Source organism: Neofelis nebulosa, chromosome 11 (assembly GCF_028018385.1).
Source record: "Neofelis nebulosa isolate mNeoNeb1 chromosome 11, mNeoNeb1.pri, whole genome shotgun sequence".
Taxonomy (NCBI): domain Eukaryota; kingdom Metazoa; phylum Chordata; class Mammalia; order Carnivora; family Felidae; genus Neofelis; species Neofelis nebulosa.
In genome coordinates this window covers 87,969,419-87,986,993 of record NC_080792.1, presented here as the reverse complement: position 1 = coordinate 87,986,993, position 17,575 = coordinate 87,969,419, and the positions used below count along the sequence as shown (strand labels likewise).

Genomic DNA, 17,575 nt, shown 5'->3' with positions numbered 1-17,575 from the left:
CGTCACAGCCCCCGCCCCAGGGGCCGCCCCACCCCCTCGCCGGGGAGGCAGGCCCTGCGCATGCGCACGCACCTCCCCCCGGCTCCGCCCCCGCGCGCCGGCTCGGGGACCGCTGTAGTTCTGCAGGTCTTGGCGGGTCTGTTGCTGCCCTCTTGAGAGTGCTTATGCTTTTCCAGAATCTCTCCTAGTTGGGCTAGGGCCTAGGGAACTTGTCCTCAAACTGCATTTGCCGAACTTATTTTACTTAGATTGTGTTTATTTGGGGTGTCTGAGTCGGGAGGGAGGAAGATTTTGGGGAGGTGAAAGTTCACCACCTCTTGGCATTGCCTGACCGGAGCCAAAGCCAACGGCCCAGAATGCTAGAACTGACATTGACCATCCAGCAAGGTCGCCAGGCAAGGCCGAGGAGGGCCCCGTCGTCTCACGGTGTCGTTATTTACTGCAACTAATTCATCCTAGATTCCTGCCCTTTAAGACTCTAGGTGACTCTTTTGACAGCTGTTTCTGTCGCTCAAATGACACAATTGCATCCCCTCCCCTTCATGGTCCTACAAGATCTATCCCTGCCTAACTTCCCAGTCACATCTCCTATCTCACCTCCCTGGATCAGTACTTCCCAGCCAGTTTTTTCTCTTCCTGCCCTTGCATGGAACATTCCCTCTAAACCTTCACATGGTTGCCTTTTTCTCATCATTCAAGCCTTAATTCAATGACACCTGTATTAATTTCCTAGGGCTGCGGCAGCACGTGGCTGACTCAATCCATACAGCATGCAACTCTTGATCTCAGGGTTATGAGTTCAAGCCCCACATTGATCACCCAGCCTACTTAAATTACAAAAGAAAAAAGAAAAAAAATTCAGGGCACCTGGGTAGCTTAGCCTGCTAAGCGTTGGACTCTTAATTTCAGCTCAGGTCATGATCTCACGGTTCATGGTGTCTAGCACATAGACAGGCTCCCCACTGCCAGTGCAGAGCCTGCTTGGGATTCTCTCTCCCTCTCTGCCCCTCCCCACTCACTCTCGCTCTCAAAATAAATAAACATTTTTTAAAAAATTCCTAGGGCTGCCTTTTACCACAAATTGCACTGTTTAGATACCACAAACTGAGTGGCTTAAACAATAGAAATCTATTCTCTCACAGTTCTGGAGGCTAGAAGTATGAAATCAAGGTGTCAGCAAAGACATGCTCCAACCCTGTGTAAAATCTTTCCTTACTTCTTCCTGGCTTGTGGTGGCACTCCGTCCTTAACATTCCTTGCCTTGTAGTTCATCCCTCCATTCTCTGCCTCTGTCGTTACGTGACCTTCCCTGCGTGTCCTCTCCTAAGGACACCATTTTTTAAAAATACGTATTTTTGAGACACAGCGTGCCAGTGGGGGAGGGACAGAGAGAGAGGGAGAGGGAGAACCCCAAACTCTGCTGATAGCTCAGAGCCGGACACGGGGCTCAACCTCACAAATCGTGAGATCATGACCTGAACCCAAATCGCGAGTCAGATGCTCAATGAACTGAGCCACCCAGGTGCCCCTCTAAAGGACACCAATCTTATTAGGTTCAAGGGTCCATCCCACTCCAGAATGACTTCATCTAAGCTTAACTAATTACATCTGCAAAGACCATTTCCAAATAAGATCACATTCTGAGGTAGTGGGTATTAGAACTTCAGCATCTCTTTCTGGAGGATACAATTTAAACTGTAACAACACCTCTGAAAAAAAGACCTTTCCTGAATATCCAGAGCTTCATGCCTCCTCCCAGTGATTCATATGTCACCTGTCTTATTTCCTTCATAAAAGTGTTTGTCTCCATGTTGGTTGTATGTATCCCTCCGTGGGTATATAATCTGCACGAGATCTCAGGGATCGTGTCTTTGTCTTGGTCATCATCGTATTCCCAGAGCTTGGCACATAGTAGGCCCTTACTAAATATCCACTGAAGGAATAAACGTGAAAGATGCAAAGCCTCTCAACTTTTGGGGTTCAGAGACCACTCTAAGAACTCTGAATGGGAAATATACACATAAACACATAGAGAAATATTTGGAATTCTTTTTTTTTTTAATGTGTATTTATTTTTTTAGAGAGACAGAGCAGAAGAGGAGCAGAGAGAGGAGACACAGAATCTGAAACGGGCTCCGGGCTCTGAGCAGTCAGCACAGAGGCCGATGCGGGGCTCGAACTCACATACCGCGAGATCGTGACCTGAGCCGAAGTCGGACGCTTAACCGACTGAGCCACCCAGGCGCCCCAATGTTTATTTATTTTTAAGAGAGAGAGAGACAGTGTGTGAGTGGGGGAGGTGTAGAGAGTGAGGGAGACACAGAATCTGAAACAGGCTCCAGGCTCTGAGCTGTCAGCACAGAGCCCCACACGGGGCTCGAACTTACAAACCAGGAAATCGTGACCTGAGCCAAAGTCAGACGCTTAACCCACTGAGCTACCCAGGTGCCTCCAAATGTTTGGAATTCTTAACTAAGGCCTGAAGAAGAGTGTGACTTAAGATTCCCAGATAATTAGTGATGGACTTTGAATTATATTCTCATCCTTGAGGGTTGGAACTTCAATATATCTTTGGGAGTCACAATTCAATTCATAACAACGCCTCTCAATAAAGGTGAAACAAGTCTTGTTCGTGTGCCTGGTTATTATTGACTGGGCTGATTATGAATAAAACCACTATAAACATTTATGTAATTTTTTTAATTAAGAAAAAGATGATTTTACATTAAAATCAAAACTTTTAAATTTAATTTAATCTTTTAGAGTAATCTCTACGCCCAACATGGGGCTCAAATTTACAACCCCAAGATCAAGAGTCGCAGACTCTACTGACTGAACCAGTCAAGCACCCCTAAAATCCTAACTTTTATTTTGAAAAATGGGAAAATCTGGCCATTCCAGATGGGCTCACATTCCTGCATGGTAATGGGCTGGAACAGAATAAAGATATCCCCTTCACAATGGGCTGGCCAGTGGCCACAGTCCTCACCATGCTCAACTATATTGCCCTGACTACTTCACGTATTTTTGTAAACTGTAGTCCTCAGACATTTGAATTTGAGACTCCCGATATAATATGTCATGAGGATTGCAAAACCATATAAATCACTTAAATGGTGAAAAAAAAAAAACGGAAAAAGGTTTATTTAATTGGGATTAGTGGAATCAAAAAGGAAACATAGGGCCTTGAAGGATGAGTAAAGTGTCACCAAGCAGAGAATTGGGGAAGATGCCCTTTCACTTCTGCTTGCAGCGACTCAATCCAGGCAGGTCCACCTGCCCCAGGCTGCCTGTGGGCAGGAGAGGCTGGCTCTGCCCACCAGGGAATCTGGGCAGGTGCACCTTATCTGCAGGCTGGCCAGCGGTCAGGCTGCAAATCTAAGTGACTGTTTTCTCTGTGGGGTCAGGACTCAGAATGCATTATTCATGAGCCCTTTTGTAGATGGCAGGGGGCTGGCCACCCCAATCGGTGTAGCCAGTGGGTGCCAGAAGTATCAGATCTTACCCGACTGCCACTCTGTCCTGGTTCCTACCCAAAGTGCTTTCAGATTCACTTGTCAGCTCCTTGGAATTGGATCTGGCTCTACTTATGGACTTTGATCATGAGGGGTGAGAAAGTGTGTTATCCTCCTCATCCCTGCCCACGCCACCAAGGGGAAATCTCTCCTATTTGTTCTCTTTAAGACACTCTACTTAGAAACCTGTCAGTCTGAGACGTTGTACAACCAGCTGGGAAGTCATAAAAGTAGCAAACACAGGGGCACCTGGGTTGCTCAGTCGGTTAAGCGTCTGACTTCGGCTCGGGTCATGATCTCGCAGTTTGTGAGTTCGAGCCCCGCATCGGGCTCTGTGCTGACAGCTCGGAGCCTGGAGCCTGCTTTGGATTCTGTGCCTCCTCCTCTCTCTGCCCCTCCCCTGCTCATGCTCTGTCTCTCTCTGTCTCTCAATGATAAATAAATGTTAAAAAAAAAAAAAAAAAAAAAGAGGAAGTGTTTATTTTTTTTTTAATTTTTTTTAAATGTTTTATTTATTTTTGAGACAGAGAGAGACAGAGCATGAACAGGGGAGGGGCAGAGAGAAAGGGAGACACAGAATCCGAAGCAGGCTCCAGGCTCTGAGCCGTCAGCACAGAGCCTGATGAGGGGCTCGAACTCACGAACCGTGAGATCATGACCCGAGCCGAAGTCGGACGCTTAACCGACTGAGCCACCCAGGCGCCCCGAAGAGGAAGTCTTTAAAAAAAAAAAAAGGAGCAAACGCATAGAAAGCACTATGTGTCTAGTGCTCTTGTATACACTTTATGTATATGCCTTAATGCATTAAGTCTTCACAACAGCTTGAGGAAGGACCTCTATTCTCCCTGTTTGACAGGTGAATATTCTAAGGCATAGTTTCTCCAACTTAAAAAAAAAAAAAGGTTATTTATTTTGAGAGAGAGAGAGAATTCATGAGTGGGGGAAGGACAGAGAGAGAGAGAGAGAGGGAGAGAATCCCAAGCAGTCTCCATGCTGTCAGCATACAGCCAATTCAGGGCTTCATCTCAGGAACCATGACATCATGACCTGAGCCGAAACCAAGAGTCAGATGTTTAACTGACTGAGACACACAGGTACCCCAGTTTCTTCAACTTTTGATATGACCAAGAACTACCTTTTGAAGATCTTGTTAAATGCAGATTCTGATTCAGTAGGCTCTAGGAAGGGCCAGAGGTCCTGTAATTCTACGAGCTCCCAGCCAATATCACTGGTCCAAGGACATTTTAAATAGCAAGTGTCCAAGTTGCAGAGAGGTGAAGGAACTTACCCAAGATCATCCAGCTACTGGTAGCTGTGTTATGTACACATTACAAGATGCCAAGAGCGAATTCTAAAAAAAGTCCAAGGAGAACTGAAAATTCCAGGGACTTTTCCTTCATCTGCTTCCCACAAATGCCCTTGCTCAAAATAGTCCCAAAGATTTTAACAAGCAACTTGTGCAAAGATGTTTATAGCAGCACTTTTTAGATCAGCCACGCACTGGAAACATCCCAAATGCCCCACAACAGAGAAACGGTGAAGTAAGCTATAGTCTAGTTCATGCAATAATATATAGCTATTGAGATGATCGCTATGGGACTAAATGAATGCTTATAAACAAGTATATTAAATCGTGATAAGTAAAAAAATATATCCCAGGGGCGCCTGGGTGGCTCATTCAGTTAAGTGTCCAACTTCGGCTCAGATCTCATGGTTTGTGAGTTTGAGACCCTCATCGGGCTCTGTGCTGACAGGTCAGAGCCTGGAGCCCGCTTTGGATTCTGTGTCTCCCTCTCTCTCTCTGCCCCTCCCCAGCTTGTGCTCTCTCTCTCTCTCTCTCTCTCTCTCTCTCTCTCAAAAATAAACCTTAAAAAAAAAAAAAGTAGAGCCCAAAATAATGTGTATATACTGATTAAAGGCACATGGTTATTTGTGCACCCTAAAAAAGACTGGGTGAATTTAGTGTAAGAGAAACAGTTGATCACATAAATTGATGGGATTTTTTTTTCTGAAATGTTTTTCAGCTGTTTGATAAATTTTAAGCCCTTATCTTTCTGTTCACAGGTTTATAATGAAACAGCAAACATGAGTATTAAATTACATTTATTTAATATTTACTCTTCAGGTATCAAAATACCCTTTCTGTCCTTATTCAGTTATTTGCATTACTGGACCTACCTAGGGCTAAAAGTCCTGGGGCTTGATGGGGGTGTGATTTATTTAGCCCAGCCAGACAAACATGAGTTCAAATCCCAGCTCTCGCATTTGCCAGATGCATGACCCTGAGTCCATAATTCATTTTCTCTATGAACTGGGGGTTGCTCTCTTAGGACTGTTGTGAGGATTAATGCATTGACATAAATAAAGTGCCCAACACTATGTAAGTACCAGAAATTACTGACTATAGATTTGGGTTTTTTAAAAAATGAAACATTAAAAAATAAATAAAAAATAAATTTAAAAATAAGCATTTTATTTTAGTATAATCTTAGATTTGCAAAGCTGCAAAAATAGTACAGAGAGTTCCTATGTACTCTTCACTTAGTTTTCCCTCTTGCTGACAATTTACATAACCATGGCAGCTTTATCAAAACCAAGAAATTAACACAGGCAATTATTATAAACTAAATCCCAGACTTTGTTCAGATTTTTCCAGTTTTTCCATTGATGCCCTTTTCCTGTTCCAGAATTCAACCTGACGTTGAATTTAGGCATCATGTCTCCAGAGTCTCCTCTCCTCTGTGATAGTAACTCAGTGCTTCCTTGGTTTTCATGACCTTGACAGTTTTGAATAGTATATGTTGTTGTTCTTGTTGTTTTTAAGTAATCTCTACACCCAGCATGGGACTCAAATTCACAACCCCAAGATCAAGAGTCCCATGCTCCACCAACTGAGCCAGCCAGGTGCCCCTATATATTGTTTTAACAATAGCTTTATTGAGATATGGTAATGGTTAATTTCCTATGTCAACTTGACTAGGCCACACTTTAAAGTTTTTTTGAGAGAGAGGGAGACAGAGAGGGAGCGAGTGCATGCAGGAGAGGGGCAGAGAGAGAGAGAGGGAGAGAGAGACTCCCAAGCACTGACAGCGTGGAGCCCGACTCAGGGCTGGAACTCATGAACCATGAGATCATGACCTGATCCGAAGTCAGACGCTTAACCGACAGAGCCACCCAGGCGCCCCATGTCTTGTCTTTTCTCTTGGTATCACCAAGGAGTGGAATTGCTGAGTCAGATGGTAACTGTTTTTAGCATTTTGAAGCACTGCCAAACCTTTTTCCAAAGGTGCCCCACCATTTCACACCCTCACTGGCAATGCACAAAGACTCCAATTTCTCTACATCCTTGTCAACACTTGTTATTGACTGTCATTTTAGTCATCCTTGCAGTTTTGTGTGAAGTGTATCTCACTGTGGCTTTGATTTTGTGTTTTCCTAATCACTAAAAATGTTGAGTGTCTTTTCATGTGTTTGTGGACCACGAGGATATCTTCTTTTGGAGAAATGTCTGTTCTAATCTTTTGCTCATTTTAAAATGGTATTATTTCCCTTTTTATTGTTGACTTGTAAGGGTTCTTTATATATTCTGGATACAAGTCCCTTATATACACAATTGCAAATATTTTCTCCCTTTCTGTGAGTTGATTATACTTCTATATAAAAATGTTTTAACTTATTCAACAATCTCAAACTTAAAGAAAAGCTGCAAGTACAGTACAAAGAACTTTTTTTCCGGGCCCATTTGAGTGTAGATTGCTGATCTGCTTTGCTGCTTTGCTGCTTTGCTTTGCCCCATCACTCCTGAATACTTTAGTGAGCATTTCCCATAATGGAGAACATTCTCCTCAGGGCACCTTGGTGGCTCAGTCAGTTAAGTGTCCAACTTCAGCTCAGGTCATGATCTCGCAGTTTGTGAGTTCAAGCCCCACGTTGGGCTGTGCTGACAGCTCAGAGCCTGCAGCCTGCCCGGGATTCTGTGTCTCCCTCTCTCTGCCCCTCCCCTGCTCATGCTCTGTCTCTCTGTCTCAAAAATAAATAAGCGTTAAAAATCTTTTTTTAATTTTAATGTTTACTTATTTAAACAGAGTGTGAGCAGGGGGAGGGGCAGAGAGAGAGGAAGACACAGAATCTGAGGCAGGCTCCAGGCTCTGAGCTGTCAGCATAGAGCCCGATGCGGGGCTTGAACTCACAAACTGCAAGATCATGACCTGAGCCGAAGTCAGCCACTTAACCAACTGAGCCACCCAGGCGCCCTAAAAAATGTATCCTGATGAAAGGTATGATGACCAAGGTGATCCCTTTTTTGGCTTAGTCTCCAGAATAAAATGTGTTTTTTCTCTTTATACTTTCTATTACTAATTTTCTTTTTCTTATTTTTTAAAAAAAAATTTTTTTAACGTTTTTATTTATTTTTGAGACAGAGAGAGACAGAGCATGAAGGGGGGAGGGGCAGAGAGAGAAGGAGACACAGAATCGGAAGCAGGCTCCAGGCCCTGAGCCATCAGCCCAGAGCCCGACGCGGGGCTCGAACTCATGGACCGCGAGATCATGACCTGAGCTGAAGTCGGACGCTTTAACCGACTGCGCCACCCAGGCGCCCCTCTATTACTAATTTTCTAGTGAAATTTTCCCCAACCTCCAATGGCTGTTATCAACCAGAGATGAGTGGAAAGAAGTGCTTGATAAAGGTTTAGAAACTGAACACTTCCTAATTCACCTCGAAAGCCGAAAGCCACTTAAGAATATTTGAGGAATGTATTTATTACTATTATTTTTTGCAGACACAAAAGCCCTATATGAGTCCCAGCCGATCCTATTATTTTGAAGACCCTCAGTAGAAACAAAAGATAGAAACCACTCAGTGTCTATGTTTTTCTCTTTGTTCAAAGCATTTGAAGAATCAGGTCTGACAGTTCCCCAGTGAAACCGTAAGTATCAGATTCTTTTGTATGATAGCAGATACTGGAGGAAGATTGTAGATAGTAGGAAATTCACACAAAAAAATGTTTTCCAGTGACCAAGTGGAGTGTTGGCTGCTTTTCATGTTTTTGTTTTGGTTTGCTTTTTAGGCTGTAACTCTTGTTTCATTGCACCACCTGCTGGTGACTTCTCAGAATTTGTTTCTTCCAACAAAAGGCAAAAAGTTTGTTTAACCAAGATTTAACAGATATTCCTTTTCCTCCCACCTAAAAAACTACCATTCCCAAAGCTTACGTGGTAGAAATACTTCAGTGCTCTTCATCTTTAATAAAACAAAACACTTGATTCCAAATTTTCAACACTGAGAACATTTTTTTATTGTGACATATATTCAGAAAAGTGCATATATATTTTTGTATACAGTTTAAATAATAATTATAAATATAATCTGTGCAACTAAGACCGACATCAAGAATAAGATTGCCATCACCTGGATAACCCCATGTTCCTCTTCCCTGATCATAACTTTCTCCCTCCCTCCCCACAAAGGTAACCACTATTTCGATAGTCATTTCAGCATGTACTACTTTTGTAACAAGAAAACAATTCAAGTACTAATTTTAAAAACCAGTGTAAAAATTTGATGCAGCTACTTAAACTGGAAATTTCCATGATTATCCCTGCATTTAACAAATATCTACTGAGTTCAACATTATTATAGTCATGAATAAAAGTCAAATGATGAGATACCATTTAACACCCACTAGGATGGCTAAAGTCAAAAAGACAGACAATACCAGGAGCTGGCTCAGTCAAGGGAGTGTGTGACTCAATCTCAGGTTTCTGAGTTTGAGCCCCACTTTGCATGTGGAGTTACCTGAAAAAATTTTTTTTAATTTTTAAAATTTATTTTAAACAAACAAACAAATAAACAAGGGCACCTGGCTGGCTCAGTCAGCAAAGCATGCCACTCTTGATCTCAGGGACAAGAGTTCCAGCCCCATGTTGGGCGTGGAGCCTACTAAAAAAAAACAATTAGTCACCATCTGTCCCTAGACAACATTATTACAATATTATTGACTATTCATAATTCTTTGTTAAGCTATACATGTTTTTTGCATTTTCCTATATGCAGATTTCACAAGTAAAAACTTTCCCTCCTTCCTTCATTCTCTCTTTTGAAATTTCCCAAAATAAAATAAAAAGCAGAAAAAAATCAAACATGTTTGTAACGTGATGTTTTCATCTTTTCCATTCTATACTCAAGGGCTCTCTTCCCTTGTTAGTTACCCTCACGGTACGGTGTAGGGGGCAGGCATCACCTTTACTTCCTTTCATTGAGAAAGGAGATTTGAAGCCTTGTTTCGTCATAACAACAATGCTACAAGGCAGAAAAACTGAGAAGTGTTGTGTTACGAATCAGGATTGCCCTCCCTTTGAAGATCTTCCAAGATCTTTTGTGTGATGCAGTATTTAACATGACATACACTACGTGTAAGTAGGAGATCTGTCTAGCTTTGCTCATTTTTGCAATCCCAGCGCCAGGCACAGTGCTTGGCACACAGTAGGCAAAAACATATATTATTTATAACAAGTTTTAAGATGTGAGTCGCTTACCATAAAATTCACTCTTTAACGTGCACAATTCAGGGGGCGCCTGGGTGGTTCAGTCAGTTGACTTTGGCTCAGGTCATGATCTCAAGGTTCTGGGTTCAAGCCCCGCATCGGGCTTGCTGCGGTCACAGCACAGAAATTGCTTTGGACCCACTGTCTCCCCCTCTCTCTCTGACCCTCCCCCACTCATGCTCGCTCTCTCTCAAAAATAAATAAACATTTTTTAAAAAACAATGCACAATTCAGTGGTTTTTAGTATACTCAAAGATTCGTGCAGCCATCAGTACTAATTCCAGAACATTTTCATCACCCCAAAAAGAAACCTCACATCTTTAGCAACCAGTCTCTTCCCCCTCATCCCCATTCTCTGACCATCACTAATGTACTTTTTGTTTCTATGGATTTGCCTATTTGGGACATTTTAAAAAATTTATTTATTACCTATTTTATTTTTTTGAGAGAGAGGAGAGAGCGTGAGCCAGGGAAGAGGGGGAGAGGCGCCCCAATGGCAACTACATTTATCACGGTGAGCATTGAGTAATGAATAGAAGCACTGACTCGATATGTTGTACACCTGTAATATAACACGGTATGTCAATTGTACTTCAATACATTTTTTAACTAAAAAAAAAAGAAAGAATATATTCGCCTAAGGCAAGGTTACTCATACTTTCAGTTTCACCAGATCATACCAAAGTGTCTTTCAAAGTGGTTCATACTCCCTAAGAGTTCAAACCTTCTGCCTTTTTGAAGTACCTTTGAAAAGTGTGTTGATGGTTTACAAAAAATCTAAGTGGGTTTTCATGAAAGCTGCTTTTGGGCTATTTGAAATGGGGAGATAGTGCCACCTGCCAGAAAAAGCACTCTAAAAAATTTACCAACTGCTCAGCACCTCCCAGCTCTCTACCTGGGTTGACGACAGGGCAAACATCACCATGTATACATTTTCCAGCAGCGCCTGGCTGGCTCAGTCAGAAGACCATGCAATTCTTGATCTCAGGGTCATCGGTTCGAGTCCCACTTTGGGTTGTAAGATTACTTAAAAAAATAAAACTTGGGGCGCCTGGGTGGCTCAGTCGGTTGAGCGTCCGACTTCGGCTCAGGTCATGATCTTGCGGTCTGTGAGTTCAAGCCCCGCGTCGGGCTCTGTGCTGAAAGGTCAGAGCCTGGAGCCTGCTTCCAATTCTGTGTCTTCCTCTCTCTGCCGCGCCCCCCCCCCCCCCGGCCCTGCTCATGCTCTGTCTCTGTCATAAATAAAAATTAAGAAACAATTTTTAAAAAATAAAACTTAAAAAAATACATTTTCCACAGACCTTCGATGTGGACAGGTGTTAACTGTTTACAATGCACTTTCACAAACATTTTCATTTAATCCTCATAACAATCCTGAGAGGTCAATGTTTTTATTGTGTATTTTATGGATGAGGAAACTGAGATTCAGAGAGTGAAAGCTGTCCAGGGGCGCCTGGGTGGCTCAGTCGGTTGAGCATCTGACTTCAGCTCAGGTCATGATCTCACAGTTCTTGAGTTTGAGCCCCATGTCGTCTGCACTGACAGCTTGGAGCCTGGGGCCTGCTTCAGGTTCTGTATCTCCCTCTCTCTCTCTGCCCCTTCCTCGCTTGCTTGCATGCTCTCAATCTCTCTCTCTCTCTCTCTCGAAAATAAATAAAACGAGAAAAAAAAAAAGGAAAGAAAGCTGTCCAGATTATCCAGTAAATTACAGTGCAGGGGCTTGTCCCAGGTTTCTTTTTGTTTTTGTTTTTCACCAAACCATTGCTATGAATCCGACAAAGTAGCTTGTATAGAAAATTTTGTTGTAAAGGACTCATTGTAACCAGATCAACAGAGCACTCACTCCACACTCCCTAGGCAGTGTACTTCCTATACTTCATTTGAGATTTGGTCATGTAGCTTGTTTTGTCCGTTACCAAAGATTTAAAAAGCATTTGAATGAATAGGCTTGCTCTCTCACACTCCTGCCATTGCAGTTAAAGTATTTCTGAGCTGCCCATTGATCCCAGAGGGACAATGAGAGACACTCGGTGCAGAACTGCCTTAACCAAGGCCAGCCTGGACCAGCAAAACTGAATAAGCTACAGAAATGTTCTTTGCTGGATGCCACTGAGAAACAGGTTGCTGTTTGTTTTACCACAAAAACTAACAGATAACTATCTGGGATACAGGAATAGATTTGTAACACCGAACTCTTCCTTGGAAAGGTACCTAAGATCAGGAGATTTTCTTTTTGTATTTTAAATTTTTTTAAGTCTATTTATTTATTTTTGAGAGAGACAGAGACAGCATGAACACGGGAGGGGCAGAGAGAGAAGGAGAGAGAAAGAGAATCCCAAGCAGGTTCCACACTGTCAGCGCAGGCCTGAAGCAGGGCTCGAACCCGCGAAACCATGAGATCATGACCTGAGCTGAAACTGAGTCGGATGCATAATCAACTGAGCCACCCAGGCACCCCATGAGATTTTCTTATTAATAATTTATATTTAGGGCCTGGTATGGCCTAAATGCTTGTGTCCCCCCAAATTCACATGCTGGAACTCCAATGCCCAATGTGCTGGTATTAGGAAGTGGGGCCTTTGGGAGGTGATTAGGTCATGAGAGTGGAGCCTCACTAATGGGATTAGTGTCCTTATAAAAGAGATCCCACAGAGCTCCCTAGCCCCTTCTACCATGTGAAGAAACAAGTCTGTAATCTGGAAGAGGGCATTTACCTGACCAGGCTGGACTTCCAGCCTCTAGACTGTGAGATATAAAATTCTGTTGTTTATAAGCCACTCAGCCTGTAGTATTTTGTCACAGAAGCCTGAATGAACTAAAGCAGAGCCTAACGTTTTGAGTTTTGAATGAGGTCCATATCATTTATAACACAATCTCAATTTCATTCAACATTTTAGAAATATAGTTATATATTGTTGCCTTTAAACATTTGACCTTTAAAGCCAAAAAATATTTACTATATTTACAGAAAAGACTTGCTCAATGATAATTTACCCCCTGGCTCTGGGAGGTGGGGGTCACCCTCCCTGAACAAGAAGGAAGCTTATACATTTGGAGATCTGCCATCAAGAAGAAAAGGGGATCAAATTTCAGTAGCAACCAATAGGGTCTACTGCAGGGAACCACAGCCACCCACTCTACCCGCCCATATTATCACGTGCAGGACATGTGTGAGACACAGGACAAAGTCAGTATCAAATGCAGTGATTATAAAATGGGAGAAAATGAAGTAGGTTGTGGAAAGGACCAGTTTTTCAACCATTCACTGGAGTTAAAAGGATAGTGAGGTGCCTGGCTGGCTCAGTCAGTAGAGCACGAGACTCTTGATCTCAGGATCATGAATTTAAGCCCCACATTGGCCATGGAGACTGCTTTAAAAAAAAAAAAAAAAAGGGGAGTTATTATCTTGATAGGTTTTTTGTCATCTTTTAAAGAGCCAGAGACAATACAATTATATTTTATTCATCAATCCATTTATTCATAAAGTAGTTTTTTAAGGACCTATGGGAAACTATTCACTTCCAAGGGCTATTGTAACACAGTTCCACAAACTAGGGGCCTTTAACAACAGAAATGTCTGGTCTCTGGGGCACCCAGATGGCTCAATTGGTTGAGTGTCCAACTTCAGCTCAGGTCATGATTTCACAGTTCGTGAGTTCATGTCCCATGTTGGGCTTTGCGCTGACAGCAAGAAGCCTGATTCGGATTCTCTCTCTCCCTCTCTCTCTCTCTCTCTCTGCTCCTCCCAGGCTCACTCATGTTCTCTCTCAAAATAAATAAAATAAATATTTAAAATGTTTTAAAAGAAATTAAGAATTTCAAAATGGTGACAGCAAAGCATTAAGCCAAACACAAAGCCCTTCTTAGCATGAGGCCTGTGTGAATCCTCTAAGGGGAAAATGGTACTAATGGGTATATTTTGAGTCAATTTAAGGTTTGTTTGCTTTTTCGCTATTTTTCTGTGTTCCTTGCAAGGCATTTATGAAGCAGTTCATTCTTTCTACAACACGTGCATTCTTGGGTTAGGACCCTTCTTTTCTTTTTTTTTTTTAATGTTTTATTTATTTTTGAGAGAGAGAGTGCGCGTGCGCGCGTGCGAGCGGGGGAGGGGCAGGGAGATTCGGAGACAATCTGAGGCAGGCTCCAGGCTCTGAGCTGTCAGCACAGAGCCCAACAAAGGGTTTGAACCCATGAGCCGAAGCCAGATGCTTAACCAACTGAGCCACCCAGGAGCCCTGACTTAGGATCCTTCTAAGATCCAATCTCTCAAGGAGGAGATAGTTTAAGGAGATGGGAGCTATCCAAAAGGGAAAATCTTCTCCCCAGCTCCATAGAATGTCTGAGTAACTTCATCAGAATACCCAAGAATCACTTTTCCTTTCCCTTCAGTTTTTGGATCCTTGATTAGGATTTATAACTCTTGGCATGGAGGTTTCTCTGCTCACCAGCTTGAGACGTTCTTAGAGTTTTCCAGCTTCTCCCTGTTTAACCGGGTCTCTGTGGTCCAAGTCACCTTCTGCCTCATCCCCTGTATCAAAGGAAGTTCAAGAAAACACACGAGTTCCTGACCACTGGCGTCTAATCTCCTCTCCCCCCAGGCTACCCCACTTTGTTCATAGGACACCATCTGCCATCTTGAGGTCAAGACAGTCTTCAGAGTCACTTTGCACCATCATACCCATTTTCAAGACCTTGCCCAGGGGGAGTCCTATCCCTGAGCCCCACAGTGTGAACTCTTCAAGGATAGGGGTTGAATTGTTACATTCATCTTTGAATCTCTAGTATCCAGTAAGGTGCACACGTATGAAACATAATATGCTTTCCACAAATGGTTATGGAATAAAGTTGATGAACTGACACAAGGGACCTTCAAAACATTTACAATTTTAACGACACAAAATCACTTACCTTGATGCAGATTTCTTTTCCGGCTCTTATTTAATGTATCTTCCTAACGGTTTCCTGACTAGGGACGAACGCTTCTGTGGTTGAGAACATACGCTGGTTTTTTGTTTTTGTTTTTGGCCAGAATACTGGTTCTCCAACTGGGCATATAGGCATTCAAATATCTCTTTGACTCCTGAAGTCTTCTAGAAATGTAAGAATTCGGGGGGGGGGGGCGGTGGGGAAGGAAATTTAGGGGAAATCCTCCCTTTCCTTAAAATCTTCATTTAACACACATGTAAACAGAATAATCTTGTAAAACCTTTTTAAAATCGAAAAGTAAGTTCTCTCTGACCATATTCTGGTCTTTACATTTCTAGGCTCAGTAGTTCTACAGCAGGACACCTGGGACAGTGTCCGGATTCAGCGTTCCATTCAGCAACACAGATCTTTGCCGCGCTTTCTCCCTCCGCCCTTTAGGCTTTGGAACACGATCCGCCCACTTCCGGCAGGGAGGTCTATAGCGCAGGCGCAACTCCACAGCCTCTCAACAACCCATGGATCTAGTACTGATGTACGCGCATGTGCAAAAGGGGGCGGGCTGGTTAATAGCGCGGGAGAATCTGGCTCACCGAACTCACGCGACTGTCTCCGCCCACCTAAGTAGGCGGGCGGAGCCGACACCTCCCGCCCCACACACCCAGGTTCAGGCAGCGCACGCGCACTTGAGTGAAGGAACGTGGTGAGGGAAGGAGTTTTAACGCATGCTCATTTAAATGTGGCATGAAGCTTTTTACGTCAGCTTCGTACACCTCCTCCTTTGCTGTCTTAACCCGCCTCTGACTTTTTAAAGGGCCAGAGCACTTTAAAAAAAAATTTTTTTTTCTTAATGTTTTTATTTTTGAGACAGAGCATGAGCAGGGAAGGAGCAGAGAGAGAGGGAGACACAGAATCGGAAGCAGGCTCCAGGCTCTGAGCCGTCAGCACAGAGCCCGACGCGGAACTCGAACTCACAGACTGTGAGATCATGACGTGAGCTGAAGTCGGACGCTCAACCGACTGAGCCACCCAGGCGCCCCAGGGCCAGAGCACTCTTTCACCCAATCGCTTTTTTAAAAAATTAAGCATTTATGGAGAGCCTAGTATGTGCTGGGCCCAACTTACATTGTCTCCTGTATGCATTTTCCAGTTTTTCCTTTTGCAATAATTACATTAGTTAGTATTTACATGTTTGAGTAAATTTCTTCCCTTGTCCCAGTTGTGCTATTCCCTTGGAGGCAATTCTTCGAAATGAGGCAATGTGATGTTCTGGACAGGCCTTCCTAGGTCAAGAGGTCTGAGATTGAATCCTGGCTCAGCCACTTCCTTGGTCTTTTAACTCTGGATAGGTATCTAACTTGTGAACCTGAAGTGGATTTTTTTAAGTGAAGATAAGAATTCCTACCTGTCTTAGAGGATTGTTGTGAAAAGTACTTTCTTTTTTTTTTTTTTTAATTTTTTTTCAACGTTTTTTATTTATTTCTGGGACAGAGAGAGACAGAGCATGAACGGGGGAGGGGCAGAGAGAGGGAGACACAGAATCGGAAACAGGCTCCAGGCTCCGAGCCATCAGCCCAGAGCCTGACGCGGGGCTCGAACTCACGGACCGCGAGATGGTGACCTGGCCGAAGTCGGACGCTTAACCGACTGCGCCACCCAGGCGCCCCAAGTACTTTCTTTTTTTAAAGAATGTAACAAGTTCTATGCCTCACACCAGCTACCTGTTACATAAATAATGGTCATTAAGTGGAATCAGAAAATAGTTTTATAGTTTCTGTAAGATAATTCCAGATGGTTTTTCAAGAGCATTTACCTAATTGCCTGGATGGCTAGCAGTATGTAATGGTGCCTCTTTCCCCACAATGCTGCCAATATCACAGTCTATCATTTTTACACATTTTTCCTAGTCTAGACAGTATGTAATGGTATGGCAGGATTATTTTAACTTTCATTTCTTTAATTGCTGGTGAGGCTGTGCATTTTTCTTTGAGATGATTTATTAGCTGTGTTTGTTTGCTGAACAACTATTTTCAAACCCTGTAATTTCCACTGGCTTACCCCTGCAGACATTATGTTAGGTTCTGACAGAGAATTTTGCTGATCGATTAAAAAGAAAAAAAAAAAAGGATTTGGCAGAGAAAGAGAAATGAAACTTTCCAAGGAAGGGTTAGAGGCAAGAGATGAGCTCATCCCGAAAGCAGCACTTTCCAGTAGAACTTTCTTTTTTTTTTTTTTTTTTTTTCAACGTTTATTTATTTTTGGGACAGAGAGAGACAGAGCATGAACGGGGGAGGGACAGAGAGAGAGGGAGACACAGAATCGGAAACAGGCTCCAGGCTCTGAGCCATCAGCCCAGAGCCTGACGCAGGGCTCGAACTCACGGACCGTGAGATCGTGACCTGGCTGAAGTCGGACGCTTAACCGACTGCGCCACCCAGGCGCCCCTCCAGTAGAACTTTCTATGATAAAGGAAATGTTCTGTATCTGCAATGTCCCATATAGTAGCCAGTTGCCACACATGCCTACTAAATACTTGGAATATGACTAGTGGGACTGAGGAATTGTTATTTTTATTTAACTTAAATTTCCAT

At 43.1% G+C, this 17,575-nt stretch overlaps 1 long non-coding RNA gene across 2 annotated transcripts; it reads right to left on the bottom strand.

Moving 5' to 3' along the window:
• Positions 1–8,787: 8,787 nt before the first annotated feature.
• LOC131489388 (uncharacterized) lies at positions 8,788–15,639 on the bottom strand. Of its 2 annotated transcripts, XR_009250526.1 has the most exons (4): positions 15,268–15,626; positions 14,970–15,151; positions 14,507–14,589; positions 8,788–11,695 (listed from the first exon to the last, which is right to left on the bottom strand). It is a non-coding gene; the product is annotated as an uncharacterized LOC131489388 (long non-coding RNA). The 2 variants fall into 2 exon arrangements; XR_009250525.1 differs by having other exon boundaries at positions 14,507–15,151; positions 15,268–15,639.
• Positions 15,640–17,575: the final 1,936 nt, after the last annotated feature.